This window comes from Opisthocomus hoazin, chromosome 4 (genome assembly GCF_030867145.1).
Source record: "Opisthocomus hoazin isolate bOpiHoa1 chromosome 4, bOpiHoa1.hap1, whole genome shotgun sequence".
In the NCBI taxonomy this organism is placed as follows: Eukaryota; Metazoa; Chordata; class Aves; order Opisthocomiformes; family Opisthocomidae; genus Opisthocomus; species Opisthocomus hoazin.
In genome coordinates, this window is record NC_134417.1 from 678,571 (window position 1) to 704,158 (window position 25,588).

General features: G+C 38.4%; 1 protein-coding gene across 1 annotated transcript in view; it reads left to right on the plus strand.

Moving 5' to 3' along the window:
• The first annotated feature begins 4,580 nt into the window (after window positions 1-4,580).
• Window positions 4,581-25,588, plus strand: part of PIK3CB (phosphatidylinositol-4,5-bisphosphate 3-kinase catalytic subunit beta) — a 290,809-nt gene continuing 269,801 nt past the window's right edge. Inside the window, exon 1 of the mRNA XM_075417523.1 lies at window positions 4,581-4,649. The gene's annotated coding sequence lies outside the window, so the exon portion shown is untranslated. The remainder of the gene's footprint in view (window positions 4,650-25,588) is intronic.

The window sequence follows — 25,588 nt, forward strand, 5'->3', positions numbered from 1 at the left end:
GCATCCAGCTGCTGTAAGAAGAAACAGTGAATCCAGTCAGGCTGTGTACATGTCCACAGTTGATGACATCACCTTTTAAAAATGAATGGTGGGTTCTCTTGTTCCTGATAAGAAAGAATCTGGCAATCCTGTGGAACGTTTTTGAGGGACATAATGGACCAGCCTGGAAGCTCTTTTTACTAAAGCTGCATGGATTAGTCTGAAGAGAAATTATTTTTCGCAGAGAAGGCAGAGAGTGCTGACGTAAGAGAGGTGACAGAAACCTTATTATATTATCAAATTAGTTTTTAAAGGAATAATATATTACACATGGTTGGTTTTGTTTCCCCATGTACATAGATGGAGTGGGGTATTTTTTTTCTAAAATTATTGGGGTGGTCATTTGTAATATGACTGTCTATTTTCAGGCATGTTATTGCAAGCATCTGATTTGCCAGTTTGTTTAAGGGAGAGTGCATTATTTTCTCTGGAACTGCCTTTTAAGGTCTGTAGCCACAGATTTGCGTTGCCATCCAGAGCCCTGGGTAGCTATTTTGATGGTGGTGGTGAGGATGGTGCATTAGCCTTTGTTAATACATCAAAGTGGCTATTTCCTTAAGGACTATATAGATATCTGAAGCTGGCTTATTTTCAAATTTATTTCATTTTGGTACTGGACAGCAGGGACAGATCAATGTGGCTGTAGAACTCTGTCCTGAGCTGCTGGGCCAAACTTACCTCCGAGGGGCAGAGTTATGGGTAGTTCTACTGGACAAAGCCCATTTTTACAAATGTTAACAGAGATGCTCATTGAAACTAGGGAGTTGAGCTCAACTGTAGCCATTATCATCCTGTGTGAACAGCTGCCTTCTGTTGCCTGTCTAAATATCTGTAGTGAGAGGGGATGAGTGGTGCGTTGTGCAAAAGTCTTCCAAGTTTATTCCTTTGGTGCTGTCAGTTTTAGCAAGTCCTAATAGTAAGCATAGGTTGAAGAGCAAATATTCCTCTAGGTTTTATTTGTGCCTTCACTATTTGACATTTGTATTTCAAATTTGAAGGAAGAATGACAAAATAGAAAACATTATACGTGCTGTTTGTTTTTTATTTTCAGTCTAGTTTCAGACGAACTTATGCTATGCACGTGTGCTATATTCCCGTGGGCCACAGGGGGGCAAGACTGAGACTTTAAACATGAAAAATGAGCGTGCCTGAGTAGTTATAGTGGGTAACGTAAATAAACTGTTTTCATTAATTACCCAGATTTGCCTCTGTCTCACATAAAGCTGCCATAATCTCACTTTAATAATGATAAATTAGACGTATACAAATACTGTCTTCAGTAACTGAGATTACATACATTATTTATAGTGGGGATATAAATCCCGCTTCAGTTTATATTGTTTTCTTTGTTGCACTAGAAGGGCTTGAGCCAAAGCCCATTAAAGCCGTTGGAAGACCTTCCCTGACTTCAGCAAGCTCTGAATTAAGAGTCTATATTTTTCAAATAAATTGTATTCTTCCTTTCTGCTCTTCTAATACTTATCTTTTAAAAATGAATTGTCAGGAAAAAAGTAGTAGTAAATATTCAGTATTATTCAAAGTAAAGTAGGATTTGGGTAGTTGTTGTTTTCCCCCTTCTTAATAATTTTTTAACCTTCCTCTCATTCCGTCACTATTTAAAGTCCTGTCCATCTGAATCCAAGCTCTCACCAGGTCATTGTGAACTATATCTGGTGTCCAGCACAAATTATTACCTTTATTTCCACAGTAAAAGGGCAGATTTGTTGATCCTGGCAGATATGTTGGCTCATTTGGTACTCGGGGAACAGGAATGTTTGGAGGAGATGGCATCCTCCAGTTCAAAGGTTGATTATAATTTTTCCTTTCTCTCCTGTTGCTAACACAAGTAGTCAATACCTTTCTCTCGTAATTGTACTTTTATCTGGTTTTCACTGACACCTGATGGAATATTCTGAAACCTCGACAGTTCAGATTAAACCTAGATGTGTATTATGTGTATTGCCTGGCCTGTTGTCAAAGGCTTCATAAAGTCCCAAATCAGAAGTGTCCGCTAGTTACACTTTGTCATGTTTTGTCTCTCTCCCAAAGTATTCTGGAGATGTGATTTTCCTGTTTTTTTTAATTCAAATTTCATCACGACTATTGTATCATTTTATGGTATTTCACTGAATTATTTTATCAATGAATTTACCTGACACAGAAGCATATCCTCCTACTTATAAACTGTTCTAATACCTATTCAATGGTAACTGCAAGATTTTGTTTCTTCCAGCCATTTCTCATAATAGCTGATTTTATTAACAGAAACAACCACTTCATTCAATTCTTTCAGAAGTAGGTGGATACATTTTTCTGCTGATGACTTGTTACAGTTAAATAGATTAATTTTTCCCCAAACTGGTTCAGTCTCTGTCATAATTTTCTTTCTTTGTTTATTTTTTTTTTCCAGTTTAAAGAGCAGTTACCTCAGAACCGGCCATCTTGTTACTTAGTGATGCCAAGAAACCACTCTTAACTGCATGACATTTCCTTCTCATGTTCTTTTTGCCTCTGATACTCCATCTGTCTCTCAGATTCTTTCACAAGTTCTCTTCTTCTGGTTTATGTAATTATTTTTCTTTATATCTCCTCGTTGTTCTTCATATTGCCCAAGCCTTCCTGTTTTCATCTTATATTACTTTGAATTCATCTGGATTTGTTAGGATTTGGTTTGTCACCTTGTTTTCTCTTTCTTCTTTCCCCAAATTAATTTTTCATGGAAATAAGCTCCTGTAGTTTTCTATTTATCAATATGCATTTTTTAATTTACTTTTTTGTTGGTAAGGGCAATGTGTACCTTTGGCTTCCTATTATGTATTTAAATAGCCTACATGACAGGGCCAACTTTTTTTTAACAAATTTCTTACCCATACCAGACTAAAGGACGTTTTTACACCATTGAAAATAAAATCCCCTCTCTTCTAAAGGTGACTCTGGAGGGGGCTTGGGGTTTTGTTGGTTGTTTTTTTTTTCCTTTCCTTTGGAACCACAATGCAATACAAATTAAATTTGTTTAGGCAAACCCACTGTGCATTTAAAAAAGTCATTATAAAGACAGGATCCTGGGGGTCTGACAGAAAAGCTAAAACAGCTGTGCTCTCCAGTACAAACAACACATAAATCTACAGTATCTTCTCTTCGTGATCAAATAAATGAAAGAAAAGGCTCAGAAAGTAAAAGATACTTTTATCTCACAGAAACAGAGCTAAAAGAATTTAGTGTCCGTTTAAATCTCAGCCATTTCTGTTAGGTTGTTAAAATCTAACATTTTTTCATTTGTTTTAAGCAGAAGTATTTTGATTTGCTAGCCAAGCAACTCTATTTACTTATTTGACATGAAGGTTGTCTTTAGGTCGAAGATTAAACGGTCGTTCAGCTGTTCAGTGAAGAGCTAAGAACTGTTCTTCACAAGAACAGTTTCCAGTTCTGTTTATTCTTGTTACTTTCTTTCTATCCAAGTAAATCAAGAAAATCCTAGAAACAAAAACAGACTCAGAATTAACTTGGTCAAATAGTTATCAGATTGTTTCCCCCTTTTATTTCCAAATAAATCGCTTGACATTTATTAGGTTGCCCACTAGAGCTAACAGGAAGACTCCCATCCATTTTTGGAGAAACTGTCTGAGTATGAGATGTCACTAGATGATTTCCAGAACAGTGTGGACAAAAATGATTCAGCTGGTGCTATACCTGCTTAATCTGGGGCAAAATATACATGTATACTATTTACAAACTGTTTAAAAACTGCGCACAGAATGAGTAACTGCATTTATGATGCTTTCGGTTTTCAGAAAGTGTGTATATGGGTAGAAACCTGTACACTGTGTTACCACAGCTCTTTCTCTTGTGTACCCGTAATCCCTGTATGCTTAGCCATGCCATTTTGCAATACGTGATATGATCATTAATATATGCCACTGTTTGTACGTTTGGACTAGAATAAGTGCTCGGATCTTTATGCCGGCACGTATTACATATCTAAATAAATAATGTAACTGGGCAGCTGGAGAGATCTAGTAGTGGCTTTATAAAATGTTTCAAGGGAAAAAAACCAGCAGATGGCCCAGCATGCCAGGAGAACTATGAGTGACAGAAACATAAAAACCACAGGCCTAACTCTGCCCCGTGCACTGTATGCATGCCCCCGTTTGTCAGAGGGGTGAGGGTATGAGACACGCCAAGTGTGGGATTTTTTCCTTGTTGGGGAAGGGCAGGAAAAACAGCCTTACAGCAAGCAAGTAGACTGAAAATTAAGGTGAACAGTTAAAATTGCTAGAGCTCCAAATGTTTGTATCCGGTTAGATTCCCCACCTCCAACTGCACAGCAGAAGGGGAGTCTTGGTCTTCCCTTTTATTCACCCTATTCTGGGCTGCCTGGTTCTTATTCCTTCCCTTACGCCCAATCCATACTCACATACCATATATTTTCATAAACAGTCTCAGCTTATTAACCAACTGGAAACAATAAATAATTTTCTTGCAGGTTATTGAGCTGACTCAAGCCACAGAGGGGTCTAAAGAGTGCCAGAGCCTCTGAGGGAAAAAGAATGGAAGCAGGATCTTCTCATTTTGTTAGCAGCAAGCCTGCAGATTGTGCAACAGCGTTTCAGGTAACTATAGCCTCAAGATGCGGTTTTAATACTGGCCAAAACTGATCTAAGCCCATCCTGCTCCCTCTGTTCAAGTCCTCCCTCAGGCTGTTTTGCTTGCTGGAAACATTTTGGTCTTCATGACAGTCGCTAAACTGAGTCAATGATTTTCTTCTGAGTTTAGATTAAAAGCATAATAGTTTGGGCTATGTACAAATTCAGGATCTGACTCTGAAAGGGAACTTTTATGCTTCATGGAAAACCAAATTGGATTCTGTCCCCTTTGCCTCCATGCAACAGCACAAAGATTTAAAAAACGTTACAAGGTATTACTGAGGTTCAGCCAATCCACATGAGATTTTACAGTAGAATTTTGCAGCACTGACATTGCTTCATTTTTCCTGTGTGCTCCAGTGCAGCAGAATTACTTCCGACCCAAGTACCGTTTACTTTGTAAGTAGGCAGTGGAGTTTTTGATTGATACTTATAAATTGAGTAGGCTATTGCTTGTGGAGTTTTAGTTTACATCCAAAACCTAAAAGGACAATTGGAGAGCTGAGGCAGCAGAAAATTAGGTCTGATCCTTTGAGCAACAGAGCAATACAAGATCAGCGTTGTATAGTTTTGGATAACTGTGTCTGAAATTAACTGTGCATTTGCTATGCATATTTCAGCCCTGAGGGCCAAATGGTTGCCTTTAAAGCAAAGAAAGCATCATTTTAATTAGCTGCTCACTCTCCCTCTTCTTCCATCTCTTTTTTTTATGGTGTACCCAATCAAAGTTCCTCTAAATGCTGGTACAATATGTGATTCCATGCAATATACTGTATGCTCTAAATATGATTATAGCTTCTGCTTAGGACAGTTAAATGATGCTTACTTTATAGTCAGACATTCTTTTCTTTCTCCTAATAATTTCCTCAGTGCTACTCAAAAAAAAGAATGGTGATTCAGAATAGTGTCTGCTTTGTTAATTATTAGATGTGATTGTTTTATCACGTAGTCCTGTATTTCTGAAAAACAAAACTAGTCCGTGTTTATGATTACGAAAGAATGTGGAATACCCTCTGGAAGTGCCCGCCGTTATTCCCTGTGAGGCCACAGAACACTAGATGGCAATGTCTGGCTGCGTGTCATGCATAGGGACAGCAGCGGAGAAAGTCGCTCAACACCTGAAAGAATCCTCAGCTTTCAAAAATATTTGTAATACTGCCGGTTTATTATGAAAACAATTAAAATGTGTAAATGCTCGATTTTTACACTCTAAAAATATTGCAAACCTTCTTTTCCTGCACTATGATTACGTGGGGAACATTTCCTAAGGAGTTAGACTGCCGAGTACATTTGCTCAATTTTTTGGTCTGCTGTAAAGCTCTGCAATCGATTAATCTACCAAAAGGGAGAATTTTCAGTTCCTGATATCATCAGCATGCTCTTTACCATAGAACAGCTAGGAAGGAATGACAGCTAGTGTGTTGCCCTCTTCTATCTCCTCAAATAACCTTTTACTCAGTAGTATGGCATTGATGAAAACAGACATTTTAAAAATTAAGTAAAAGCAAAAGGTGTTATTTAGCAACAGCAACCTTATACCCTAATTTTAAGCTGAGGAGTCATCGCAAAGACAACCAGTGCAACCGTTGTTACTTTGTCAGTATTTGGTTGGTTTTGGATGACTTCAAAACAAGTGGTTTCAAAAACAGTGATCTTCCACAGCCAACATGTTATTCAGAAGGGCCCGATACTGCATAGGGTCTTTAAGAAAAAGATCGAGTGCGTTTTGGTAATGTAGTTAAATCACATGTAGTGAGTTGTTACTTTTCCATGTCATGTCCTGCCTCTGTTTCACTGCTTTGGGTCTCTCTCTTCGCCAGTCTGTGTGGGTCACTTTTCATCACGATAAAACCAAGTCCTAGCTAGTAGCTGGGTTCTGTTAGTAATTGCCACAGACTTCTTGGTGACTCTGGGACAGTCACTTTCCCATTTTGTATTTCTTAATTTCCTTAGCTTTAAAATACAAATTGATTGGATTGATAATAAAAATGAGTTATCATTGTGTTTATTACTACTTTCATTTTCATTAGTCCTAATGAAATATGTTAATTTTAAGAAATTATTAAAGTGTTTCATGAGTTGCTGTCGTATAAGTCTGAGGGCTTTTGACCGGGTATTATTTTAATTTCTAGTAGAATTTTGCATTGACCGTACAATGTCTTTTCAATTTTTCCAAACAGCCCAACTTTTTAAAAAGCTGCCTCTTTATCCAGCAAGTCTCACTCTGTCCTATGTTTGGCAAAGTTAATTGTCTCACCTTATAGAAATATAGGCAGAAATAATTTTTAGAAGAATGAGATGATGATGTGACTTTAATGTGCCTCTGTACAATTTTGCATGTAGCGTATTATTGCTGTACAAACAAGAGGGAGATTTTTAATGGTGAGGACCCACCAAGAGCATTACAGATGGACATTATGCCTAAGACACCACAGAATGTTACATTCCCTCTGCCCACTGGTGTGTTTTCAGTAGGGCAGAAAGGCTGTGTGTCTGCCTCTTGGGGCAGGAAGATTAAAAGGCTATTTAACGTTCTGCTCCAGTGAAACTGGCTGAAGGACTGTCCATGGCTTGTCATTCCTGTTGGATTGTAGGACTCAGTGATGGTAGGGTGAACGTAGTGCTGTCTCATTCTTGTTGTAGGCAATGCTGCTTTCTATGTCGAAAAGGAGAAGCATAGCACAGAGCAGTCATTTTATTTCCGTTTCCTCCCCATTGTCTTTTCCATTCTACTGCAGCAACCAATGCTGTCTTGTGACAAACACCAGCAGTCACTCCATGGTGGAAACACGGCTGACTGAGGGGGGAGACTGTGGGGAAGAGGAAGCCTACATGGGAAGAAGATGGTTTATTTAATTAATTAATGACCCTTCTCCACCCTCAGTTTCTTTTTTGCTGTTGGGCTCTCTACTCCGTGTTCTCCACTCGTACTTTATTTTGACATTTTTAGCCCCTCATGCACTTTCTTTTTTTCACCCATTGCCCCTTTCTCTCCGCTGCTTCTTTTGCTGGTAGCCGGACATGCCCCTGTGGCATTTAGTTTTGTTTGTTTGGGTCTGATACCTGTCCCCACCAAGAACTCTTTTTTTTGAGTAGTCGTAACCACTGTGAAAGTATAAACTGTTACCTCTGGTGGCTACAATCCTTTATTTCCAAATGAGGAACACAAAGAAGGAAAGCCCTTGCCCAGAGGAAAGGAGATTTGAGACTTTCTGCAGTTTGCAGACTGATCAACTGTAAAATTAATACTGAACATTTTGGAGAGCAGTACTGAAGTAAAACAAATATCACCAATCAATCATGAAAGAATTTTCCTGAGGTTTGAACTTATTGTTTGTCTTTCAGTAATTCAAAATAAAATCAGAATCCACACTAGCCACAGAGTTGCCTCCATCCTCTTACAAAGTAACCAGTCTCTTAAAACAAGCAAATCTATATTATGAGCAGATGTTAACCCCAAATTTTGTCCCCAGTACCTTAGAAGCCCAGGATCTGGGTTTCTTCCCTGTGACAGGGGAGGAGCATGCACATCTCGTGCTGGGTTAGAGAGTGATGAGGCCCACCTGCTCTGGCCGGCTGGGTTGCTCCGAAGCACTGCTGCTTTCTGCAGCCAGCCAGCTTGGGGGGGGGGGGAACTCCAGCCCACCCACTCTGCCCGAACACCGCTGCCAGGAGCCCACAAGGCCTGCCTAGGCTACGGTATGGTTTGAGCTGAGCGACAGCCAGGGACACAGATACGGCTAGGGAACAACTGCTGTGTTTCGGGATTGTCTTGATCACCAGAACGTATCCCGTCCTTACAGAATGAATTGTTTCCCCCTGTCCTTCCCACTGACAGCACCAGAACAGAGGACGCGAAAGTAATTGTGCTGTGTCTGAGGAGGTGCCCGTGCCTCAGGATTCCCAGCTGGTGGGGGAACAACCCTTCAAAACACCCTTTCCAGATCAGGTTGTTTTGATAGTAGCAAGACTAAATGCTCTCAAGTCGGCTGCTTATGTTTGCAATGAGAAAATGGCCAAGCAATAGCCAAAGCCCCTCTCAGAAACAGTACACCCTAAGCTGTGGCAGACAGACATCCTTTACAAAGTCTTAATGAAAGTTTTCAACATTAGTGCTGTGTATGTGCTTGGGGGGGGAGTTAGCATGTGCAAATGCTTATGTACACACACACTGTGCAATGCTACACAAGCTTTTTAAAATAACAAAGAAAATACTATGGGATGTGTATGTTTTGCTGGAAGAAATGTATTTTGTGGAAAAAAAATATATATTTACTCTGTTATGGCATAAGGCAGGATTAGGTAGAGAGAAAATTTCAGGATGTGGGTGGCCACAGTTGAAGGTCTTACAGTGAGTGTTCAGTAAAATATCCTTGGAACATAAAATTAAAATAAATCAAGAATAAACTTAACCAATGTATCAGAGAACATAAACAAATCTTGATGATAAATAAATATTCTGAGGAAGCCAAAGTGCAATAATTAGAAAGGGATAATTATGCTTTCTCTCCTTTCTGGAAGAGTTAGGTAAGATTTTTTGTAACTTCCTAAATACATAGTGAAAATAGCTAGTGTAAGATGCCAGTGAAAGATGATAAACCTCTGCTGAAGTTTATGATATACAGGAATCTACTCTGGCTGAAGGCCTGTTCCATGGTAATAAAGACAGAGTAAAAGAAAAAAAATAAAAAATATTTTTAAAGTTTTATCTGCTATTGCATGTAAAAATATGTGGAAAAGTCACATTTGGTAAAGCAAAACAGTTACCATACTATAATTTAGACAGGAATGGTGGTAAAGCATGTTATCCAATTGTTGATGAAGTTGTCTTAAGCTCGTAGCTTTTCACACAAAAACAGTGTGTTCCAAAATGCAAGGGGGAAAGATGGTACATGAATGCAGTTTTTCAGAAGCTTTTTATCTGCGTTCTGTACCCGGGTTCCAGCTCAGGCATCATTAATTACCTTGGGCTGGGCTTCTTTGCCACAGAAGGCCAGGAGTGAGCCTTCCTGGGCCATTCAGTTAGCTATTGCAGCAAAAGTAAGGCTTCTGACACAAACAGAGCATCTGAGTGTCTGGGCTTGTGTCACTAAATGGTCAGACTGGTGCTTATCTTCCCTCAGCTCTCGCTGCTTTTTTTCATCAAAAAAAAATTATATAGATCAGTGAATAATTGTAAATGATAATTGTAAATATGTCAAGGGCAATACAAGCCATATGCAAATGCGAGGTAAATGCTTATAAGAAAGAGGACTTTTAGTAATTGTCATAGAAGCTTAAAAGTATTCAGAGATTATTAAAAAAAAAAAAAAAGGTTTGTTTTATTCCATCCTTCATCCAGTTCCAGATAATTTGACATTGTCGTGTTTCACATGAAGTGGTCACAGTTCAAATCATGTGTCTTTAGCAGCAACCTCTATGGTTAGCACTTCTGCTGCGTGTGGCTGCTGGTTGTTGACCTGGCCCTGAGACAGATGCGGTGGTTGGCAGCCATAATCCTTGTGCATGTTCTTTTGCTGAAAATCAACTTTGGTTGTAAGGAAGTTCATGGTGTTTCATCTCTGGATAAAGTTTTGCAGAACTGGTGGAGGTGAACACTAAAGAAATGAAAACTCTTTTAAGGTAAGGTCATATAGAAAGGATGTTTAAATGTTGGCGCATCAACCCGCACATGTGCTTGTTATATGTCAGTTCCTACTGGAACAAAATTAAACTGCCCTACACAGGCCTGGCATCTTTTCAGTGGTCAGGTAGTGAAGCCCAAATAAACAAGTTATATTGGAGAGATCAATATGTGGTGGGTCTTTTTCATTTTGCATTTTTATTAATAAATAGTAGGCTGCTTTGTGATAAGAATATCTTCTTCCTTTTAGACCAAGTGTAATTATTTTGTTTTACCTAGCAGTATTTAAGAGTATCTTACAAAGATTTATATAAACTCTCTCCTGTTTAGCATGTAGACTTCCAGCAATTACTTTAGTCTCTTCATAGCTTGGAAAAAGCACACAACCTTGTTAGAGAATCCCATATTAAATAGCAATTAAGGGAAGAGAATTCAGGAAGGCAAAGTGTTATTACTCCAACTAGAATTTGGCCAGAACCTACCTCACTATGATTAGATCTTATTTCCTTACACTAATTAAGATCATTCTGTACCCATACCCACCCTGAATCAGTATGAAAGCCATGACTGTGAGTTGAACATACCGTCTGAGACACAGGCACCCCTAAATAGCTGCCCGCAGAATTCCGGGAATCAGATTTGTGTGTAAAGCAATAGCATGTTTTGGAGGAGATTTTTTTTATTTTTTTAATGTTTGTGAGTGTTAACTTTAGTTCTTTTCTGAGGTGCCAGTTTTCTAGGAAGGACAACAGACGGACACTGTTCTGACGTCAGTTTTCTGTTACAGCTCTGTGGAACTCAAGAGAGTTTAGATTTTCAAGGAATGCTATGAGATAATAAACTATTCTTGTGATATTTTAACAAAATGATATTGTTGTCAAAATACAGTAACAGCATGAAAAATATTTACTAAAAACTCTTTGCATTTTTGTCTTATATGGTAAACAATCTGGTCTTCTAATCCCTTCTGGATAAGTGTAGGTTCATGCCCATGCTTAGAATGCCCTAGTCATAACCGCAGTGGCACCTTCATCCTGTCTTCTGATTTTAGTTTTTGTTGTACTGTATTCCCAGAAATCCGTGTCAGAATTAGAGGCCCATTGTGCTGTGTGTCACGCAAACGTACAGTAAAAAAAGACATACCCCAAATTTGATACTACGGTAATTGAGAGACTCTTTTATTGTTCCTATTATCACACTGTATAGAAGTCTTCCCAAGATGCTTTAGATAGTATGACCGAGGCTAACACAGAACAGGGCTGAAAGGAATGTTTGGCTTAGAAATTTTGTGTCATTATTGAAACTGTAGTAAGGTAGAGACTTTTTATTTTTCTTCTCTTAAATGAAGATGTGGTAAGTCTTATTTTGTATTTACAAACTGGAACCTGATTTTTATATTCCTGGGAGACAATGGAATGTGGGCAGGAAGCGTGTGCGGTTGAGAAGAAACGCTGTGGTGTGCCACATCAATTGGAATCCCTAAGCCCCGAAGGTATAAAACTGTGTAAATTCCATTTATAGTAGGTCAGTAAGACCAGCCCCAGGTAGGCTACAATTGCATTTAACACACAATGATATAAAGTAATAGGGAGAAGATTTAGTAATGCGAGTGCTAGAAAATATGGATACATGTGAACGAGGTTTGTGTGAAGATAGATGGATTTGAATTCTTAAAAGCAGAAAATAAAAGCTTAAACAAAGTGTGTATCATACAGAAGAAATATTTCATAATCTTTTGCTTATGAGTAAATAATTGTAGAGATTTGACTGACTTGCATCTTACGCTGTGCAAAACAAGGGGGTTTTACCGTAAACTTAAATTTCCAACTGCCTGAGAAGATTCATAAAGATTGTGATACAACACCAGAGGGAAAAATTAATTGGAACAATAAATGTCAATCGGATACATTTTACTGGGACAGATTCTTAAACGATCTGCACCATGTCCTAAAGCAATAGAACTTAAACTGGAGACATCAGGAAGATGTTGGTTTTATACCTCGGGTCTGAAATCTGTTTATTGTTGACCTCTTTAGAGTTACTGTGGGTTTACACAGAAAATTTATGTCCAGGACGTTTTTTTGCTCTGGTGTCCTTAGGGCCCTTAAGAAGAGAAAAGCACATTGTCAGTTACATTGTTCTGTTTTAATGCTGTGCCTCTTTAGGATTAGTGTAACATTTAATGTCTTCTGATGGGTAATTAGGCCAGACTTGTTGCTGGAAATGTCCCTGTAGGTATGCATAGGAGGTAGTTAAGAGGAAGAGGGCTGAATGCTGGGCCCAAATCAGAAGGTTCTTTGGTTTGGCACGATGTTGGAATCTGCTTGGTGGCTCTGCCACCCTGGAAGGTGGTTGAGCTGTGGGAGGGTCAAGCTCCTCATGGGACTGAGGAGGAAGAGTGGATGAATGTGAGCAGACAGATGCAGCCATTGCAGTGTAATGAAAGAATTTGTAGGGATGCATTTTGCTTCCACACCAGAAGGAAGAGACTTACAGTGGACAAAAGGAATGTGTGGCCCTGTATCCTGAGCTTCCTGTTATGTTATAAAGCTTTGATTTTGAGGTTTGCATTTACATCTCTATTCAAATCCAATTTCAGTCCTGAGCCTGAAGCTCAGGTCACACACTCTTATCTTGCTTCCTGTTTTTTCTAGAGTTGTGCTGCTTATGGGCCAGAACAGAACCAGCATTCACTTGTTTCCAGTTAGGATGTTCAGTGAAATGACGAGTTTCTCACAATTGCCCAGCAGATCCAATTGAGAGCAATACTGGAAGAATAGCAACTGAGAAACCAGGTGCCTCATTTTCAATGGTTAAACGTAGTTTCAGGTCTCCTAGAAATTTAATCAGCGCCTATAAAGACATTTTGTTAACAAAAGCTGTGACTCAGGGTTGTATGGATGCAGCCATATGTTGTCACATTTTTCATCTTTTAGGATGATTTAGGAGATGGGGATGCAGTATTATGTTATGACCCTAGAGTCTGATTCCAGTCTTCTGTTTCTCTGCAAATGAAAGTTTGAGCAAGTCATTCCTCAGTTTAATATTTGATGCACATACTGAAATACATCACTTTAGAAGTTTGGTAAATTCTTCCTCACACAGATCAAATTCAAAATAAGGCTTTTCTAGACTGCATTTTCCATTGCCCAAGATACTGGTTTTTATTTGTTTATTGACTATAAGTAACAAAAATTATAAATGCATGAAGTGGTCTGTTAGCATCTAAGCATCTACTAGCATCACTGAAACAAGTAAAAATACCTACTGTGATTTAATGACCATATTGGCTAGCAGGTAGGAAATTCAACTGAGCAACCTTGTTTGCATTATGTTTCACTGAAGTTGAGAACAGCACTGAGCCCTTGTAGGTAGCAATATTTAGTAGAAACAAAATAGCTCAGAATGTAGGGGATAAAAATGGATCATCTGAGAGCACTGGGCAAGTGACCTAAAAGACAAGATGGTTTATTGTTGTGGGTTAGTTGTTTTAGTGTTGGGCTAGTCCTCAGAGAACGGGTGGAACCCTTGCTCCAGCCAGAATAACCCAAAAGGGTATGAGCTCACAACAGTAACATGTGGGATTTATTTTATTTTGCTCAAATCTGAGACATTGAGCCACCCTGGCCTGATAAATAAATCTGACCTGTTGAAATGACCATAATACTTTGTGTAACTGAAAACTCTGTTCTAATTTTGTACAGTATGTGAAGATATCTTATAGAAGAATGAGTAGCTTGGATTCCTACCACTGTAGGCTAGATTTCATGAAGAAAGGGCTGTGTGTGAAAATTGCAAAGAAGGTATAGTTTATTGTCTATTTTCCCCTTAGTTTTTTTTCTTGGAAGGAAGCAGGGAAATGGAGTGTCAGCTTCCAGTGAAAATAAATTGCTGCTTCCTCATTCCACCTGTGTAACAACTGCGCCAGTCAATGGCCGGAGTGTATGTTCTTTTTATTGTCTCCCTGCTAGCTGCTGGCAAGGGGTTATGTTGCCTGCCTTTGTATTTGTACTTCTATTGCCTAGCCTACTTTTTGATCATATTGTTTCACCTTTATTAGATCCTGACTTTGCTGATGCTTACATACAAAAGTTGCACTAATAGCACCTTGCCTTTTGTGTTAATTAGCTCACACTACAGAGGGGTTGCCGAGATACGGGTACAAGCTGCTCTGAGGAAAGCAAGCCGCATGGCTGAAGTTAACCCCACAGCACTTTCTCAAAGCCACACAGGAAATCTGTGACAGACCCCAGAATATGTCCCAGATTTCCTGTCTCCTCCACTTGTGCTGTAACTACAGGGCGCATAATTTCTTAGCTGAGGAAAGTGTTGTCCAATATTATCTTTCTTCCTCTGGTATCCTATTGCTTCAGTTTACTACACTAGTTGCTGCCATATGTTATGCTCTGGCAGTTCATCCCTATGACTCTTTCATTGTAGTATTTTGTGGAATATGCATGCATATTGTACAGTGAACAGTATTAATGGAGTAGCAGTACACTTCAGCATAGTAGCAAATAAAACTCAAGAAAGGAAGGTATTACAAGTTAGCCATGGAGTATTTGCAAGTACAGATGATTTATTATCTGATTCTCTCTTCCAAGTAAGCTGCTTATACTGCTAATCTAAATAGCATTCAGAGAGGCAGTTTTGGTATGTATCAAATGATAGCTGCCTTTGCCAACATATTTTTATAGAGTTAAATGATTTTAATAAAATAATTTTCATTTTTGCATATGCCACTTTGTACTTTGGAAAATTCATGCAGTCATGCTTAGTCATTCCTCTTTAATGAATTATAAATTAGTAGATGCAGCATTATCAATGTAAAGTAATTCATTGTGGATCTGTAACTGAATGAGATGCTCTTAAGATTTTATGACTTTTACTATGGCTTGATAAATCAAAATTAGAGGAATCTGGTGTTCTCGTTAGGTATCTTAGATGTTCATGTATTCAGATGTATTGCTGGATGTCCAATTTCTTTAGCTATTTCACTGCTAGGTTAAACTTTAATAGTTTTCATTCTGTGCTGCTCAATTCGCCCTCATATGGTTCTTCTTTAGATAACATTACTTGTACAGATTCCAAATGAAGCAGAATCAGTAATCTTCAGCAAGTCTTGACAGCATTTCTAATGCAGTGCAGCTATGGAATTTCATTCTGTCTTCTCAGTTTCTAAATTATATCTAAAGAACTGACTTACAGTTACTAACAGTAACATAGGAACAAATGAGCTTTGCTAAACATTTTCCTAAAGGGTGACGTTTAGAGCACTTATTAAATGTGTAATTGTTTTAAATGCAAAACCTATGTAGACTTCAGTAGGAAATTCCCCAAAAGAAGCAAGCTGAAGGTTCTTGCTTTACGGAAGTTTAAAAGCGGAAAATAACTTCCGGAATATTTTGGGGTGTAAGCATTATCTTTTTTGTTCTGAAAAAAAGAAAACAAAATCATCTCATGTCAGCCATTGTCACAAGCTGCATCTGTCTTTAGAAGTAAAGTAAGGATTTAAAATTCTCTTTCTGCTCAGTGATGTCAAGGTCAGTTTTGTTGCTGAATTTTGTGAGAGGAAGACTGGGTCCTAGAGGCTCCGTCTTAGTAAGGTCCTTAGGTATGCAGCAAACTTGCAGCATACGTATAGTCCACTTGAAGATATGATACTGTACACAAGATAAAAGTTGCATGTACATCCGTGTTCCAAACAACAGATACTTAGAAAACAGGCTGTAAAAACATTCTGAAAGAAAATGGACACTTGAGGTTAGAATAAATAGAAACATGAAACAGCTGTAGCTTCTAGAACCAGTTTATTTTTAACCTTTTTCCCTTTCTCGTAGGATTTTAAGTCTTTGTACTGTGAAGCATAGTGATATATTAGCACGTAAAGCATAGAATGGACAGGTGAGAACAGCATCACCAAGCTGTTTGGCAATTGATTCCTATAGGCGTCTTGGAATATCCTACTCTTTTAAGTCTAGCCTACTAAGCCATTCATTAAACCCACCTAAGAGTAAAAATGAACAGAGATTGTGAATATATTAGGCAGAAAATCTGAACTTAGAAGTTTTTGTATGTTCCTGTAAAAATCTGCAGGCATTTTTTTTTCAGATTACTGTAAATGGAGAAGCCAAAGAGTGCAAAATTAGCTAGGCCTTTGCAGTTCACACACAAACTAAGCTGTGGTGATCAGTGGTCCAGAGGCAGCATGGCCATACTTGCACAATTTACGGTGTTATCAAACCGTGCAAGCTGGAGCTGACTTTGTACAGAGAAAATCTTGTCACTCTTTCTGGAATGGTCAGCCCAGTGGAGTGAAATGCAAAAACGTTCCAGTGGTTTTGCAGGAGGCCTAAGGCCATTACAAAGGTGGAAGGATACTGAAAATTTGGAGCATGATGGTGTTCATTCCCCCCTCCGCCCCCCACCAAGCTTTGATGAACGTGAAAGTGGAATGGTACAGATCTAGATATTGAACTCCAACTTAAATCAGAGTAAAGTGGAAGGCTCTTAAGCCAGGTGGTTATCAAATTATTAGACAGTAATACAGCATCAAGAGATGCATCACACAAAAGACAAAACTTTAGCCTGAATATGCTTCTGAAAAAGGATACACTATGGTTCTCAATTAATTTTTCATTTTATGGAAGAGAAATCTGTAGATATCCTACCTGTCATCTACTTACCAGTGCTTTATATTGATCTCAGTATTTGCTATTTATGGTGTATAAAGGAGGGTAATAGTTCACAACAGACTTCAAATCAGGTGTGTGTGAACTGGCACCTGGTTTTCGAAACATTTTTCCACAGCTGCTTGATTTCTGAGCTGGGGATGCTAGACTACATGAGCTACCAGTCTAAATCCTGACGGGCATGGAAATAACCATGTTAGCCTTTCAGTCATTCTTAGGGTATCTAGGAAGCCAGTCCCGAATAGAGGCACAGTTTACAGCTGCTGAGTAGGTGGTCCTGCATGCTGAGGAGCTTACAACCTGAATTTTCAAGGTGGATGCAGTTGGGAGAGGGATATGATAATATGCTATCTGGTAACTGATCAGGAAACTGTACTTTCTACTTAGAGGGAAAAATGCCTCCCTTGGCACTTCTATTTACTTTCCTTCATCTCTCACCTGATTTCTGACCATGTTTACTATAATATACATAAAATAGGATATAGTAGCCCCAGAAAAGAGTAGAATAGTCCCAAAAACAAGGTCTGCGTGCGTGGGAGAGGTTCACCTAGTGCAGATACTAGACAATGTCCCCTGGTACATGGGACAAATCAGTACTTCGGCTGGATGCAAGACAGTCTTGCCAGTAAAATGCCTTGCAAATGACTGAAGGCATTTGTCTCCCAGCTGCTGATGCCCAGTGCCTCAGAGGGCAGCCAAGCTAGCAGAGCTCTGTGCTTACACTGAGCTGCTGAGCTCCATCCACAACGAAATTTTCATTCACTTTTCTAAATCAAGTAATTACATTCACAGGAGTGGAACAGACTGCTAAATGACTACATTAATAGGATGTTGCCATGAATTAACAAGTAAGATTAACAGGAGCGGAATAATGCTTAAGCAATTATACATGAATGGACATGACACACACTTTCTGGTCTCATAGCACTTAGCATTTAGCTTAGACTTTGAACATGGAAATGTATTTACAAGCTGTTACTCTATATATGAATGATGACATCGTTCTTTCAAGGTTGGAGATTTAGATACCAACAAGTTTTTCTGGCCCATAATGGTCAATTCCGGGATCCATTACTTTGCTCCTTACTTATGATGGGCAAAGCACTACCATTCCTCACCCTGCAATGATACATTACCCCACAAATTAGTGCCAACTTCTAATTAGACCCTGTAATGTATTAAGGAATAACAGGAGTTGCTGGCTGGCCACAGATCATCTTGAAGGGATAAGTAAGTCTGAGACACACAGGATTTTCACTGACAGCTTGACCTGAAGTGCACCATGTTCATTTGATAGTTGTCTCTAGCCTCCTTTTAATCTTAGTAGTTTAAAAATACTTAATAAGTCTCTGTAGCAGCAGTATTGTTCTTAAGATTGTCATGCTTTATAAATCCAAAGTAATAGGATTAGCAATTTATGTCATTATTTTGATTGCAATTAAGACAAGTTAAGAGAATATATACCAGTTCAGTTAGAACGCTACATCTTTCCCATAAAGTACTCCTCATTTAATCTAGTTGTTTACAATGGTTCTGCCTGGTTAATGAAACTACATGCAATAGTGGTGTTACCATAATCCATTAGGTCTTTTTATGCTCTAGTTTTCAGTAAGTCCGATTTCTTTGTGAAGAACAGTTGTTATGTACTTGAACTATCTGAGTTCAAAGACATAATCAACGAACCTCACAGATCTGCAGTCAGCAAGCTGTCTAGTTCTGTGAGCCTTGGTACTGACTGCAGAATTAGAAATATCTCTAGTAACAGCTGGGTGCATCTGGAGAGTTACACAGCCACACTTTCTTTCTTCATCTCATTACAGCTGTTGGTTTCTATCTTTACATTTTCTTTCCAAATTGATCCGAGAGATGCAAATAATTTTTAAAATTTCAGTTTGATTTCCCAGGTGAAACTTAACTGACATGCTTTTCAGGGCTGGAGATAGAAATATAGCCATAATGTAGCCATATGCACTTCGCAAAGTGAAGGAAAACTCAAATATGATTTGCTTTGTGTATATAGGGACATACTCATAAAGCATTAATAATGCATATCATAAATTAGTATCAACTAAAACAATAAAAGTGTAATCAGCAACACTTAACACAGGCACAGAAGTTCAGTTTTATATGTGTGGGAAGAACATACACCTTAAATGAGTAGTATAATAGTTGCAATCAGAAGTACTTCACCATGTAGTCAGCACATACAGTAACAGCCATTCTCAATTTACAGGCTAAAATGGCTCTTTTTCCTCCTAATTCCCCTTTGTCCTTCCTGTGCACTCAATCATTTGGAAGCCTATTTCAGAGAGTGAGACAGACCCTTGTTTTAATACCTTCCCAATTTGCAAAGCCAACAGTCCTGGGCAAGATCGAGCTGGACTGACAATATGTTTCTGCAGTAAATGCAAATCTGTTCATAAGTTGCAGCAAGTGATCACCTGAGGAGCTATATAACCAAACATATATGCTTTACAAATAAAGCAGGTGGCTGGAGAGTCACCTCTGGTAAGACCATTCCACTTTATTGTCAGAGCATACTTTTCCTATATGCAGAACTCAAAGAAGAACACCAGTTTACTAGACAAGGGTTCTGCCTTCTGCCAGTGGATGCAATCTCTGAGCTGAGGAATATGATGTATTTGGTGGCAGGAAGGGAGGCAGGATTTGAGGCAGTGCAGCTGCAGTGTTTTATCAAAAAGCTTGATAGTCTACCTGTTGCTTGAGCCCACTAGTTTGTGAATTTGTTCATATGTCAGCACTTGCAGTTTAAGATTCCTCAAGTCCTTAACAGCATGAACTCTGGAATTGCAGTGATATTTCCCCCCCCAAATAATACATGCAGTTCTGCGGTCTCTGTAAAGCAGTCATCTGAAGCTGTCAGGTAGGATTTCTTTTCTTCAAATGAATGTTTTACTCCGTTAACTACTAACATGTAAAGTCCTTTAATTGCCAATTGTTTATTTTGTCTAATAATTATTTTGAAGATGAATTTTTAATCATAGCACTTAAATGATTTTATAGTGATTTATCATTCAACCATATGTATTCAGTGCTTTCATGTAGACTGATTATCACTAGTGTAGCATTCTCTGGAAAGGAAATCACTCTCCTGGAATAATCTGTTATTGTCACACTTTTTGAAAAAGGTTTAATTAAATTATTTTCCCAGAAAGTGAGCAACGATATATGTAAAAAGTAACAATAAATAATCAAGAACTGCTTAGACTAGCAGCTGTATCCCAAAATACTTCAGACAGACAACAGAAGACCAGTTTTCTTGCAGAACTTTTTGGCCTAAGCTCTTTTTAATCTTCAGGGGCATAGAAGTAACACCCCTTGCATGTAGACGAAATAGGTAAGAAAGAAGTTCTTCCAATTTGTGACTTTAAAAGAAATGCTGTATTGCTTGCCTAGATGCTTTGGAATCACAAAAAGCATTTTTAGTTTCTTTCCAGTGGATGTTTCCTTTTGGCAAGGTTTGTTGCTTCTAGCACACTGACCCTCTCTTAAAAATCTGCCTGAAGCTTTCTTGGTCTAGAACTGAGTTCAGAATTTGTGCAAGCTTAGAAATCAGTGTTCACAAAGAATAGCCATGGTAGCAGCACAAGTAACTTCTGAAAGACTGTCGCTTAACTGGAAGGGTCAACACTTAATCCTCCTTTTTGCTCCCCTCTTCATGCTGTCGTTAGTGTCTCCTCGGTGTGCAGGAGAAACTAGATCAGAAGTAAGGCAACTCAAACCTACTAAACAGCTATTTTAAGACATTCTTCCTCCTGAAGCCACCACTCTCCTTTACTAAAGAAAAGGCTGCTTTATATAGCGTCCCCGTTCTTTAAGTTTCTTAAAATGATAATGAGAAGAGCAGGGCATATCTGCTGAGTCAGCTGCTACTTTATTATAAAAGCAACTGGAAGGGGGAATTAAAAAAAAAAAGTAGAAATACCCTGGTGTAGAGAGTTCACTGCAGAGTCAGTTCAATAAAACTTGTGCTTCCCAGTTCTGGCAATGCTTTTGGACATTTCAAAGGGCTTGATAAACAGCAATAGCCTTGTCTCCCACACATTAAAGCTTCATCAACGACATTATATGAAAAGAAGAAAAACCTGGCAGAACAGTAAAGCAAAGGGTAAGGTGTTCCTTAGATGGGTCAAGGTGCTCTGAGTTCCTCTTGCTTCACTGAAATAACAGCATTTTTTTCTGGCAGCAGAACATCTGTAACCTCCGTCTGTGTCGAAGCAGCACATCTGTTCACAGTTAAGGGTCAGTACCCATACAGGAAGCATAGCTGTACGGCACTCAGAGATGCTGGACCATAGCTCACAAAAAGCATTTTTAAAACTTTAATTTGTGAAGGGACAGGAGGATAAAATGAATGCAAATCAGATTCATTAGAGTTAAAACCTCAAACAATTGCTTTCAACCTGATGAACATCTACATAGAGCTGTAGACAACAATGGTAGGGTTTTCATTCAATGCTGTGTTTTTTAATTTGTTTTACTTAAAAGCCCTGATTCTAAAAAATACTGACAAATAAAATTTGTATCAATAATGCAGCAAACCACAAGATGAGCCTGGTGGGCTATCTGATCATACAGAGTTCATAGCCCACCATGTTTTCTGCCCTGTCAACCCACAGCTGTTGGCAGTGTTTCCTCTCTGTCAGGTTGCTTCCTGGAAATACTTCTGACTTCTGAAGCAGTATTGAAGCATACAGCACACAGTTTGCTGTGATATTAAAATCAGTACACCATTGCCAGAGTTGCCCTGTAAAGAACACATCTATTTCCTTTGGTTCTGTTACCTCTGAAAAACTATTTTGAGAGGATTAAGGTGTGTATTTTCAATCCTAAAATATGTAGGCCTGTGTAGATGCAGCTGTCTAATTATAATATCTGCCTTGATCCAAGTTATTCCATGTCTGCTTAAATTGAAAAATGTAAATATTTCATAAGAATAGTAGCACCAAAACCTTTTATCCTATGTCAGGAAAGACATTAAAAGGCAAATTAGAAAGCTAAAATTTAAAATACATTTGTATTTCGTAACATCATCTAGTGACGTTGTTCAGAAGAATTAATGGACCTTTTTGAAACAAAAGTATTTATATAAAAGTAGACTGAGCTGATGTTTTCCCTTGGATTTGTTCTGCTTCTTCATAACCTTAACTATGTGGCTGACTTTCTCCACCTTAAACCTATTTAGTGAAATCCAGTTTTATTGCTGTAAGTTATCAGCTGACAACATTGAAATTTGACTATAAGATGCCTCACCACCCAGCTATTTGAAGTATAGTGTTAATCTTTCATTAAAAAGGAAATTACACTTCCATTTTCCCATTTCCTTAAAGCACTGGCACTTCAGCATTAAAGTGTTCTAGCAATGTCTTTTTTGTGAACTCCAAATTCCATCATGAAGGCCTTGAAGAAAGGTCACTGCTGTAGAAAACAACTTCTAACACACGAAAAGTTGTAATTACTAAAGCAAATTAATCTACTGGCTGATCTTTCTTTCTTAATTGGTAATGGTAACTTCTAAGAAGAATACTCATCGTGAAATTGTACGCATTCATTTGTGTGGGCAGGAAGTACGGTGTAACCATAAGAAATAATGTGTAAGATATGACTAGGACATAAAAAAGCCAAAGTTATTTACAGAAAGACATATTACAGAAAGAGGTTTATAATGCACTCATCTCTGACTTAACTCTTCTAACTGCAGTTAATAAAATCCCTGCCCTTCCCAGAGTTCAAAGGGCAATAATGTTCTTGCTGAGAAAGTTGTAGCTGAACCTCTAGCTCCTGAGAGTTAGGTAATATACTATCCTGCAATGACAATTTTGTATCTTTGTCATATGAATTTTGTCTGACATGTCTGTCCACTTGCCAACCATATACTAGACACTAGAGAGTCGCTACATTGCATTAGACAAAGCCCTGCTCTAATGCAGAGATTCTCTAACCCATTTAAGCAGTTACTGCAAAAGTGCATAACTGAGACAGTATATTCAGTCATTAGGAGACAACTTGATGCTGGTCTTAATGTCAGAAAGACTGATGTTGATATGTACTAACCTGTCATTAATAAACTGTCTAACCATTGACCCTTAGACAGTCAAAGACAAGTCAATATTCTAGTGAGTCGTCTTCTAGATTTTCTGATAAATATTTATATAGGATTTGTGATGCGTCGTTCTCCACTGGTGTTAAATTCTACAAAAGCTTGAACTCAAGCCCAATGTTTGTGCAGTTGCACGTGGAGAAATTCTTCACTAATTATTGAACTGTACAACTCAGTCCTTGTAAGATGCTTGAATAGCAGCATTTTCTCCTGTGTGAAGTTTTGGATACATTCAAAGTACATGAAAAGAAAATTAACAGTAGTAATCACACTGAGGCGTGGTATAAAACTAGAAAAAATTGCAAATATTTCAGTATTTTATTAATAAATACTAGCAGTTTATTACTTACAAGTACTTGAACAGTAACAGTTTAAGGTTTCAGTTGATATTAAAGCTCAATGTAAGACAGTGGGATGAGAGCAAAGAGTAACGCAGCAGAATCCATGCTGAAACCATGTATTCTGTTGTTTTTGTGAGCTTGATAAATGAATCTTTGGAATAGTTTGTCACTCAAAACTGGCTTCAGACATCACTTCCTAAAGACCTTAGTGCACAAGCCAGCTGATCCTATATATGGATTGCTAGCTTGCACCAAAGTGCATGTTCCTGCATCTCTGTATTTGATGAACAGTATTTTTTAATCTCTCACCTGCAGTGCAGGCATATTTAAGCATGCTTAGTTAAAGCTGACCTAGTGCTTGGGCTGTGGGAAGAAGTAGGTTGAATCAGTCCACTTTTCTATAACTTCCCACAAACAAGCTAAGATACAGGGAGACTTCTTGAAACTGGACACAATTGTATTTCTCTACTTTTCATTTTTTTGTGGGGGATAACTCCATTAAGACCACAACAAGTACCACAGAAATAGAGGCTATACAAAAAATATTATGTGCTTACTTGCTAGGCATAGTCTAGAGAACAATAGCCATGAGAAGTTTGTTTTTTAGAGGATGAGCAGAAACACAAGCATAACAAATGTTATTGCAATTGCTTTTATGAGACCAAGGTCAGAAAGCTAGATAAGAAGCAACAAGTGCATAGCTATAGAAGAGAGTTCTAATTTTTTCTGTCCGCAAGTTGAAGGGGGAGAAGAGGCTACTGATGATGGTAATAGAAATAAAGCCTGTTACCTGATTTCAGAATTAGCAAGTATAAAATCCCTGTGGGAAATTGGTCAAAATCCATCGAAATGTATTTGAAGGCTGTGAATTAGACTGAAGGAGTTACCATACTCTATTAGTTAGATTCAAGGCTTGTTGTAATGTGTATAGCTGGAGCTCCCTCTTAAAAAAATGATTTTGTCTCTCAGTGACTAAGTATACTGCCTGGCCAGAGATACCAAAAGCTTGAAGTACACTATGGGTTGCAGTGGCCAAGAAAATTACTGTAGTAAGTTGTCTCATGTGTTTCTTCCAAAATATTCAGAGTAGGTAAGTTTTCATGCTTGCTTTCTTAGGATAGTAGTTACCATCAGACATTTAGCAGGGTCCTTATTAACTTCAGGTTTGCTTAATTACCAAGTAGAACAGCAGCATGGATAACATCGTGTTCAGCAGTCACGCAGAAAGTGGGATCGTAAAGCTTCACGTGGGCGAACGACGCACCGTTGTGCCTTCTATGTGGCTGATGCTGCATGTTAAAATAAGTTAGAGAAACCTGTAATGATTTCTTCAGTAAGCACAGTAATGTGTGGAAAAGAAAGCTGGCAAAAGTGTTGAGGATAGCTAAAACACTGTAGGCTATGATTTATATTGATGTTTAAGGCTGGAAAGAAGCATATGATTATTTTATCGAATGCTAGGAATTTTCCCAGAGAAACTTTGCTGGTTTAGTTGATAAGTGTACAGCTGATCAGTTGCTTTTTACTCTGGCAAATTATTCTGTTGATTGATAGCTCAGTTAATTTCAAAAGTAGCCTTCTTGCTGCAGATGCAGCTGTGAATTCTAATCAACTGGAGCAATTAACTGCTATCTGTGTGGCTGCAGAGTAGCCAACTGGAGAACCAAATGTACTGAGACTGGGCTTTCGCAGATAATTGAGAAAAGTGAATTAATGCCTAGCATTTACTCCCTATAACATTCCCTTAATTTCCAATATTGAGTAACTAGATTTGTCTGTGTTATTTAATGAAGCTTTCTGTTGTTGCAATATTTGGTTTCACTTACTTTAACAATTGGTAAGTGGGATTAAACACGGAAGACCTTACGCTGTGATTAAGTTAAATAACTGACTTCCACATTTTCAGACTGGATACATTTGAAGTACTCTACACTGTGTCGCAAGTGGACTTTTTAAAGACAGTCTGCAATAGGCTTCACTGTGAGCAAGCTTGATACTAGAAGAAGGTAGAGTGGTTATTGTTAAAGTGCGAGAGAAGAGTAGGGAAACACATGTTCTAAAGCATTTGTTCTCTGTGAGGGGGGAACCAAGGGTCTGACCGTGTGTCACCATTTTATAGCCCCTGGCAC